Source organism: Protomyctophum parallelum, assembly GCF_964188405.1.
Source record: "Protomyctophum parallelum genome assembly, chromosome: 1".
Taxonomy (NCBI): domain Eukaryota; kingdom Metazoa; phylum Chordata; class Actinopteri; order Myctophiformes; family Myctophidae; genus Protomyctophum; species Protomyctophum parallelum.
This window is the reverse complement of record NC_139697.1, coordinates 129,947-139,441: the sequence shown is the minus strand read 5'-3', so window position 1 is coordinate 139,441 and position 9,495 is coordinate 129,947. Positions and strand designations below refer to the sequence as shown.

Sequence of the window (9,495 nt, the reverse complement as noted above, 5' to 3'; positions counted from 1 at the left end):
CAGTATGTCATTGGAACATCCGGTTACGGATATTCGGCTCTTCAAAGTAAGTGTTACGCACGATAAAACATTGGCAATACGCTATCGAGGGATTAATTAACCCATTCTGACCGGGCACCCATTTTGGTGTCGGCATCATGTTATGCTTTAGCCATTTAAAAATAGCAGATCTACAAGCTCATATGATACGAGCTTGTAGGTCTGCTATTTTTGAAAAATCGAAGAGCGACTGACATTTTTAGAATCTGATCTCAGGTCAGAATGGGTTCATCAGACCAGTGTGTGTCCGGCGGAAACCTCGTATGAATCTGATCTCAGGTCAGAATGGGTTAATGCTGGTGTGAATGGGGTTAATATGTTATGGACATGCATGCTGTACCTTATCCATCGTCATCTCCAGCCTTTTCTTGGCTTGGAAGTCTTTAAGAAGGTTGCAGAGTGTGTTCTTCAGGAAGTCCGCAGCGTCCCCACCCTCAATCTCGAAGCTAGAAATGGTTTTCTAGTAGACGACAGGAGAAACAAGTGAACATATTATAAGTGGAATCACTTCAGGAGAAACAAGTGAACATATTATAAGTGGAATCACTTCAGGAGAAACAAGTGAACATATTATAAGTGGAATCACTTCAGGAGGAACAAGTGAACATATTATAAGTGGAATCACTTCAGGAGAAACAAGTGAACATATTATAACTGGAATCACTTCAGGAGAAACAAGTGAACATATTATAAGTGGAATCACTTCAGGAGAAACAAGTGAACATATTATAAGTGGAATCACTTCAGGAGAAACAAGTGAACATATTATAAGTGGAATCACTTCAGGAGAAACAAGTGAACATATTATAAGTGGAATCACTTCAGGAGGAACAAGTGAACATATTATAAGTGGAATCACTTCAGGAGAAACAAGTGGACATATTATAAGTGGAATCACTTCAGGAGAAACAAGTGAACATATTATAAGTGGAATCACTTCCAAGTTGGCATTTTATTTATTACTATTCTCACAGATAGGTGAACCAATAGGATCCAGTTGGCTGTTTTTTGCCCGGAAATTTGAATCCGCCCCTTTTAACCCATTCAGGACAAGAACCCCTCTTTTTTTTTATATATATATATTTTTTTTATCCCACGATTTTGTAACCCATTTTTCACCCCTGTGTCAAATCATCTAATGTGATCCTGGGCTCTACACACCCTCCACCAACCTAGTCCCCATATATGGGGGAAACTCATGCTTCCTTCATGCCTGAGTGTCCAAGTTGCTCCTTTACACCTGACAGGGGGGGGTTTCCCTGGTCGGACGTAGCGCGTGGAAGGAACGCGTTATTCCAACCAGTTCCTTTCCCCTCCATCAGGCGCCCCGGCTGGCCAGGGGGAGGCAGTTTACAGACCAGGATTACTGCATGTTTTTTGCGAGGGTACCCTACCTACCCTAAGGGACACAGGGAGAACATGTGAGGGTACCTACCCTAGGGGACACGGGGAGAACATGCAAACTCCACACAGAAAGGCCCTTTCGCCAACCCCGCCTTCGGGTATGGGCACTGATGACGCGGAGGAGGACGAAACACGCCGCCAGCGCCCACAGCGTCACGAGCGGGAATCGAACCCAGGACCTTCTAGCTGTGAGGCGACAGCACTACCAACTGTGCCACCGTGCCCCCATGACAGGAACCCCTCTTGGTGTTTTAAGCTTAAGCATTATGTTATGTTGGAAAAATACCCATCAATCTGGAACTTCCTCTCCCTCAAACCAGTTTTTCCCAGAAATACAGTACGTTCAGGTCGTGTTCACCCAAAATATGAACGCGTTCGTGAATGATCGTTCTTTGAACGGGTTCAGGGAAACCCCTGTGCGCCACTGCTTACCAGTAGATCAGAGACGTTGCCACTGCTTACCAGTAGATCAGAGACGTTGCCAGACTCTGCAGTTTTCTCAGAGTCAGGGTTCTCTCTTGGGTGACTTTCCGTGTTGTTCTGGCCCTAAAATAAAAAGAACAGGATGTCATTACAGTGATATGCCACATCAACGAAGACGGCATTATACGGATTAGATAAAACTGTCAAACCAATTTCTTATGAAGAGAAGACCTCCGCACACCTGGTACAGTTTTATGCAGATGCGTCACCCGTTGGTTCCAGAGTAAAAACATGCAACATTTCGATCTTTCTTGCGAACTTCTTTAGGCTTTGTTCAAAATTGGCTGACATTGTCACATTTCAAGATGTGTGGACAACCAATCAAAATGCATATGATAATCATTTAACACAATCAGTGCCGGGATTCCTTCAAAATAGAAGCTCTGGGGTGACGGAAAGACATGGCCGCTTTTACTCTGAAAGATGATTTCTCAATTGAAAGCCGGGTTTTATGATAGACCTGTTGGGCACACCAGCTCAGTGGCCTTGTCGGTAATGGGGTTTGATTGATTGATTGATTGATTGGTTGGTTGGTTGGAAATTTTATTCAAAGATTGGAGAATGGGTACAATTCAAACGAAAGCACAGGTCAATACAAAAACTGCTAAGAGGATAAAACCAGAAAAAAACAATAAGACTTGTTTACATCACGGTCCTCCATTTTCAATTCATCAAAACATGTACAGATATACACTTCTATGAAAAAAGGAAATCATCATAGCCTATACACTGTTAAAGAAAGTAAAAATGGGAAAAAATAAATGGGGGGTGGGAGGGGGGGGGGGGATTTTGACTTTTTTCTTTTACAGGTTTTTTTTACAGTTTCGAATTGCAGCTGTCCGCAAGTGCTCTTTGAGAGCGGTTTTGAAGGAGTCTAGGGATTCACATTTCTTAATGACTGCTTGGTAGGGCGTTCCACATTTTAGTTAGCCCGACACTCATTATTCAGACTGAAATCCCTGCCCACGGCAGTAGTTTATGGGATGGGTGTCGTCAAAGCGGCAGTCTTCGGCGATTGGTTCATACCAACCAAACAAACACAGCCAACGAGCGCTACTAGCATGTGAACAAAAGCGGAAAGATATGTCGGATGATGATGTTTATAAAACCTCTCGTGTCTGTAAAGAAACTATTTATCATACGTCGATTTAATAGCCAGATTTACGGTCGTGAGTTACCGCAGTGGGGGCAGCCATGTTTGTTGTCTGACGCTGTTGAGTGACGGGGCTGATGGCCAATCAGCTTACTACTTGGCTACGTGCGGATTTCCGCATGTTGCCGACACCGTCGTGGGGAGAGACTCCAGACCTGAATCGCCAGAACATATTTTCTTAATGGGCGTAGCTAGCCATTTTGGGCTGGAGCCAGGCTACATTTTAGTGGCATAGGAGAAAAATTAATTGAATCCCTTGTTTGAGCCGAATCTGGGTTTGATCTAGCCTGGCTCCAGCCCCTAAATCGCTAGCCACATTAAAAAATTATGTTCAGGCGATTTAGGGTCTGGTGACGCTCCCGAAGGAGGTCTCAGACTCGGTTGGAAATCCAACCGACGAATCAGCGTCGTTTCAACTCGATGACGTCAAACAACAGCGCCGTCCAGACACAAACAAACATGGCTGCCCCCACTGCGTTAACTCACGACCGTATCAATCTGGCTATTAAATCGACGTATGATAAATAGTTTATTTGAAGACACGAGAGGTTTTATAAACATCATCATCCGACATATTTTGCCGCTTTTGTTTACATACTAGCTCGTTGGCTGTTTGTTTGGTTAGCAAACGGGTTAGCCATAGCCACATGATTGACACAATTCCATCTGCTTTCCTACTATTCTGATTGGTTGGTATGAACCGAATCACCGAAGACTGCCTCTTTGGCAACGCCCATCCCAGAAACGGTTGTAGTAGGGAGGGCGTTCAGACTGAATAATGAAAATTCAGGCTAAGTGTCAGGCTAGGTTTGATCACCAGCCGGGTCATATCAAAGACTGTAGCCTACATCGTGTCCAGGGGGTGTACTTGTACATCATGTCCAGACTACAGAAACACGAGATATGGTTCCTGCCCTATGGGCCTCATGGTTCCTGCCCTATGGGCCTCATGGCTCCTGCCCTATGGGCCTCATGGCTCCTGCCCTATGGGCCTCATGGTTCCTGCCCTATGGGCCTCATGGTTCCTGCCCTATGGGCCTCATGGTTCCTGGCTTCCTGCCCTATGGGCCTCATGGCTCCTGCCCTATGGGCCTCATGGCTCCTGCCCTATGGGCCTCATGGTTCCTGCCCTATGGGCCTCATGGCTCCTGCCCTATGGGCCTCATGGCTCCTGCCCTATGGGCCTCATGGTCCCTGCCCTATGGGCCTCATGGTTCCTGCCCTATGGGCCTCATGGTCCCTGCCCTATGGGCCTCATGGTTCCTGCCCTATGGGCCTCATGGCTCCTGCCCTATGGGCCTCATGGTTCCTGCCCTATGGGCCTCATGGTCCCTGCCCTATGGGCCTCATGGTCCCTGCCCTATGGGCCTCATGGTTCCTGCCCTATGGGCCTCATGGCTCCTGCCCTATGGGCCTCATGGTTCCTGCCCTATGGGCCTCATGGTTCCTTCCTGCCCTATGGGCCTCATGGTTCCTGCCCTATGGGCCTCATGGTTCCTGCCCTATGGGCCTCATGGTTCCTTCCTGCCCTATGGGCCTCATGGTTGGTTCCTGCCCTATGGGCCTCATGGTTCCTGCCCTATGGGCCTCATGGTTCCTGCCCTATGGGCCTCATGGTTCCTGCCCTATGGGCCTCATGGCTCCTGCCCTATGGGCCTCATGGCTCCTGCCCTATGGGCCTCATGGTTCCTTCCTGCCCTTTCTTACCGGTTCGTTCATGCATCTCTGAGGTCCATGGATGTCTTGTGTCGTTGGTCCTAGACCTGGTCCCTGGTGGTGATCACCTGCTGGCCCCTCTTGCCTTTTAAGAAGGAATAAAGTAATAATAATAATACAGTTGACAAATAACGAACAAACACATTCTGAAGATGAGTTTCATAAAATGATATTGTCTGAGTCGGGTGGGAACTGTTACTTTTCAGGATTCAAATTCAAAAGCAGCAAATGTAGCAGATCTACAAGCTCAAAATGTGTCGCTACGCACCACGTTTCAGACTTGCAGATCTGCTACGTTTGGTGCTTTTGTGCGACGCTGTAGTGTTTTGTGATAAAGTAGGGCGTTACTTTATGGATACTCTCTGCTGCCCCATCTGGCGGAGTCAGTTTACAGAAGACCCTGCTGTCATAGTAATATAAACAACAACAACAACCACCAAGTCAATCCAGACTTACATCCCCTTCTCTCTCTCCGTCTCCTCCTCAGCGGCGTCTGAAAAGCTCTTCTTCCTTCTTTTCCCTGGGACGTCCGGCGTTGCTCTGGCACCGTCGGGGAGTCTGTTGGCCATAGGGGGAGCTCTCCCACTGAAGCTAGCTTGCCATGGTCCCATTTCCGTAGGCTCGGGAAGCCTCTGCCTGTTGGCCACGTCTTGGCCCCTCGGATCCTGCCTACCCGCTCCGCTAGCGTCGTCAGGTCTGCTGGGTTCCCCGTCTAGAGACCGCCCCTGCTGTGGGTGAGCGCCAGGGTAGAGCGGTCGACAGGGATTGTCCTCGGAGTAATAAGCCCCGTCTTCACCCTCGCCTCCAGGGTAGGGTCTTTGAGTGTCGATGTCAAAGGGAACCCTTCCATGGGAGAAATCTATGGAAGAAGCTCCTGGCTGGTAAGCACGTCTGTGAGGGTCACCTTCTGCGTATGTTGCCCCTTGCTGGTTGTGACCTGGATAGGCTCTTTTGCGAGACCCCGCGGCTTCGGCAGAAGGAGGAACGCGGCCGTGCTCTGCTCCCGTAAACCCCCCGAGGCGGTTTTCTCTTCCTGCTGAGGGCTTCCTGTAAAGAGGAGCCTCATTGTGGTAGGTTGGTCCGTGAGTCATCTCCTCCCTAAAATCACGCCTGGTACCACCGCCGGAGTCCTGGTGGAAGTTTCTTCTAGACATGTCCTCAGAGTCCATTCCATATTCCCTGTGATAATCGTCACGTCTGTGCAGATGATGCCCCTCGCCGGGATAGGCAGTAGCACCTCTCTCTGCGTCTGCCGACATGTAGCGGTCATTTGTGTGATAGGGCGGCATGTTTGGGTCAGGACGCCCCGAGTGGTGGTGGGGGTACTGCCCTGGATAATCTGTAAAGGCTTGTGACTGAGAGGACACGCCGGAATCCTGAGATGTTGACACACTGCTAGAATAATCCTGGCCTGGATTGTTCAGGGGGAAAATAAAAATAGAAAATGTGTTACACATTCTCATTATGTATACCCCATTGTTGCAACAAATATAAAAGTATCCTTACCTTGAAAATCCAATTGATCCTTTAGTTTCTGCCAGGAATATAAAAAAAGGAGAGCATGGAGTCAAGTCAGTCAGCAGCACTGAACAGCATTATTTGGTCATCTGTCAACATGGTCAAAATGGACAAGGAACACACATCCCATTGTTTCAGATAACAGTTAACCAAGTCCACATCTGAGGTGTCGTAGAGTTAAAGTTAAATCAACATGAATGTATTTTACCAGCATTCGTAATCTACTGAATTTCACATGTTAGGCATTAGCAGTGTATTGACTATATGCAGACCGCGGCCAACGTCCTGCTGCCTCCTGCATTATGTGCATATTCAAAACAGGTGGTAACAGGTTGAGTGATATCCAACAAGCACTTCCAAACTCAAACACTTTGCGGACTGAAAGATTATAATTCAAGTTTTTCGTACAGCTGCAATGTTAGTGAGTGTAATGTTGTTTAACTTTTTCTCTGCTTTCTACGTTAATAATCGTAGCTAAAGCTAAGAGTTCTAAAGGTGCCAACTACGTATATGTTCGTAGACATCATACATTCCCCCTATTACATAGAAAAAATGGTCTGTACCTGCAAGTGTCCAGGAGTGGTCAGGTGCATTTGGTACGATGAATAACCCCTTATGGTTTCATTGCAGACCTGGAGAGGGAAAAGATGAAAACAAAATAAATAATCGGCATTAAAAATAGCCAGCCTCTCCATAGCACCCCAAGTCATAACTTTCTGGAGACGTCGCTGTCCATTTACACTGGCAGCCAAATCTAGCCTGAATCAAGATCTGTGCCACATCCAGATTGGAATCTGATTAAGTCGAAATGCAGACAGGTCACATGGAATCAGATTTTTTTCCAATGTGACTTAATTGAGCCACATTCAGAGGTGGTTTCAAATCTGATTAAAATCTGATTTCAGGAGATCTGTCTCAGTGTGAATGCAACGACCTGATCTGATTCCATGTGACATGTTTGCGTTTAGACCGATTTAAACAAATCCGATTCCAATCTGGATGTGGCACAGATCTGATTCAGGCTAGATTTGTCTGGTCAGGCCAAAAGGCGTTGTGAGCTTGTAGATCTGCTATTTTTTCATCCATCGTTCATCCATTCGTCTTAACGAAGCCCTTTTTTCACATTAACAAATTATTGATTAACCCATTCTGAACGGGCACCCATTTTGGTGTTAGCATCATGTTATGCTTTAGCTATTTAAAAATAGCAGATCTACAAGCTCATATCGCGCCACCGAGTGGCGCGCTACGAGCTTGTAGATCTGCTATTTTTGAAAAATCGAAGAGCGACTGACATTTTTAGAATCTTATCTCAGGTCAGAATGGGTTCATCAGATCAGTGTGTGTCCGGCGGAAACCTCGTATGAATCTGATCTCAGGTCAGAATGGGTTAATAATGAATTTATTAGTGCATTCAAATTTCCTATCGAAAAATGCGAGAACTCACATCAAGTATTTGTCGGAGCTACAGTTACAACAGGTTCATAATAATAATGACATCAGTCGGCCTCATGGTGGCGCTATAACAGCCCACTTTACATTTTGCCTCATAACTCTTGAACCGTAGGTCGTAAATTCAAAATGTCACTTTCCCTTATTGGGCCATGATGCATTTCCGCATATAGGCCACGCCCACTCCCGCCATTTTGACTTTTCTTCTAAACCCACTTTTTGCTCTTCCACCTACAGCTTTTGTGCAAATCTCACAAAAAACTGTACACATGATCTCTGGACCTATCCGATTAAAACACCATTCATAGTCCTTATCGTTCGGCTGTAATCGGCGTCCAAAGTTAGTAGGCACGAAATGGCAACCAATGGGTGCGAAGAGGGGCACAACCATGGGCGGGACTTGACAAAAGGTGAATTGCTTTGGGCTCTCCGTTGATTAAACCACCCTTGGCATGTGAATGAAATGTGGGGTGGATTGGACATTCTGCAAATTCGACACATGCGTTCCACATTCCCACAGGGAGTGCAGTGCATGTGGCCCCCGGGCCGCCACTTTGCCCATGTATGGCTTTCTGTGGCGTCATAATCGTCACAAACTCTCCACTAAAGTCTCCACCAGCACAGAGCCCAGCCATCCGCGGCCCCTCCCCCTTTCACTGCTCCTGTGTGTGACCTGTGACCTACTCTCTGACTGCACTGTACTACTGAACTGACTCCGCTCCACCAACAACAGACAAACAAACAAGACTCATGCTTGCCACCGCCAACAACAACTGGACTGGAATACATCATGCCACCATTTGATTTGATTTCTCATGGGCCACCACGCAAAGCACATTTGACTATTCATATAGTATGTCTATAATAGAGAAAATATATCTTAAATTAATACTGAAACCAGATATAATCATTAAGGAAAGTCTATGCATGTACTATGTGTACCATATAAACTCTTCATTTTCATATTCCAGCCATTCAGTTGCCTTTTTTTATTATTATTATTATTTGCGGACCTCCCAAAATAATTTGGCGACACTCTCGACCCACGGGTTGAGAACCCCTGCCCTAGGGGACACGGGGAGAACATGCAAACTCCACACAGAAAGGCCCTTTCACCAACCCCCGCCTCGGGGTATGGTCATTGATGACGCAGAGGAGGGAACACGCCCACAGCGTCCCCAGCAGGAATCGAACCCAGGACCTTCTAGCTGTGAGTCACAGCACTACCGACAGCGTGCCACCGTGCCCCTCTGTTCCCAAACCTTTTAAACCCATGACGCAAAACAGAAATTAGATGTTCACCTGGAACCCAAACAAGTGAAAATAGGCGATATACAAGCTCACAACGCGTCGCTTCACGCCCAGTTGTGTCCTTGTAGATCGCCTATTTTCACTAGGCTACTTCTTAAATTAGATTTAATTCATGGAATTTCTTCATCATCATATATACAGTTAATATGTGTGTGTTAGGTTGCAGCACAGCTGGTGAAAAACAACCATGCTGTTTTCGTGCTCATACCCACACATAAGCCAAATTCCAATACCCAAAATCTCGGCCAGTCGCTCACTCTCACTCGACCACTCCAGCATGGCAAATTACGGTGAATTTGGTGACCTGTCGAAATATGTGAACATCTCGTGGACTTCATACATGAACTTACATAGGTCTTTAAAAACGTGGCCTGAATACCGTTAGGTTGAACTAAATGAACAAACTGCAATGATTCACA

General features: G+C 46.5%; 1 long non-coding RNA gene across 1 annotated transcript; it reads right to left on the bottom strand.

Annotated features, from left to right (window-relative positions):
* Nucleotides 1-407: 407 nt before the first annotated feature.
* On the bottom strand, nucleotides 408-4,849 carry LOC310861164. The gene is made up of 3 exons (XR_014569472.1): nucleotides 4,787-4,849; nucleotides 1,906-1,989; nucleotides 408-499 (listed from the first exon to the last, which is right to left on the bottom strand). It is a non-coding gene; the product is annotated as an uncharacterized lncRNA (long non-coding RNA).
* Nucleotides 4,850-9,495: the final 4,646 nt, after the last annotated feature.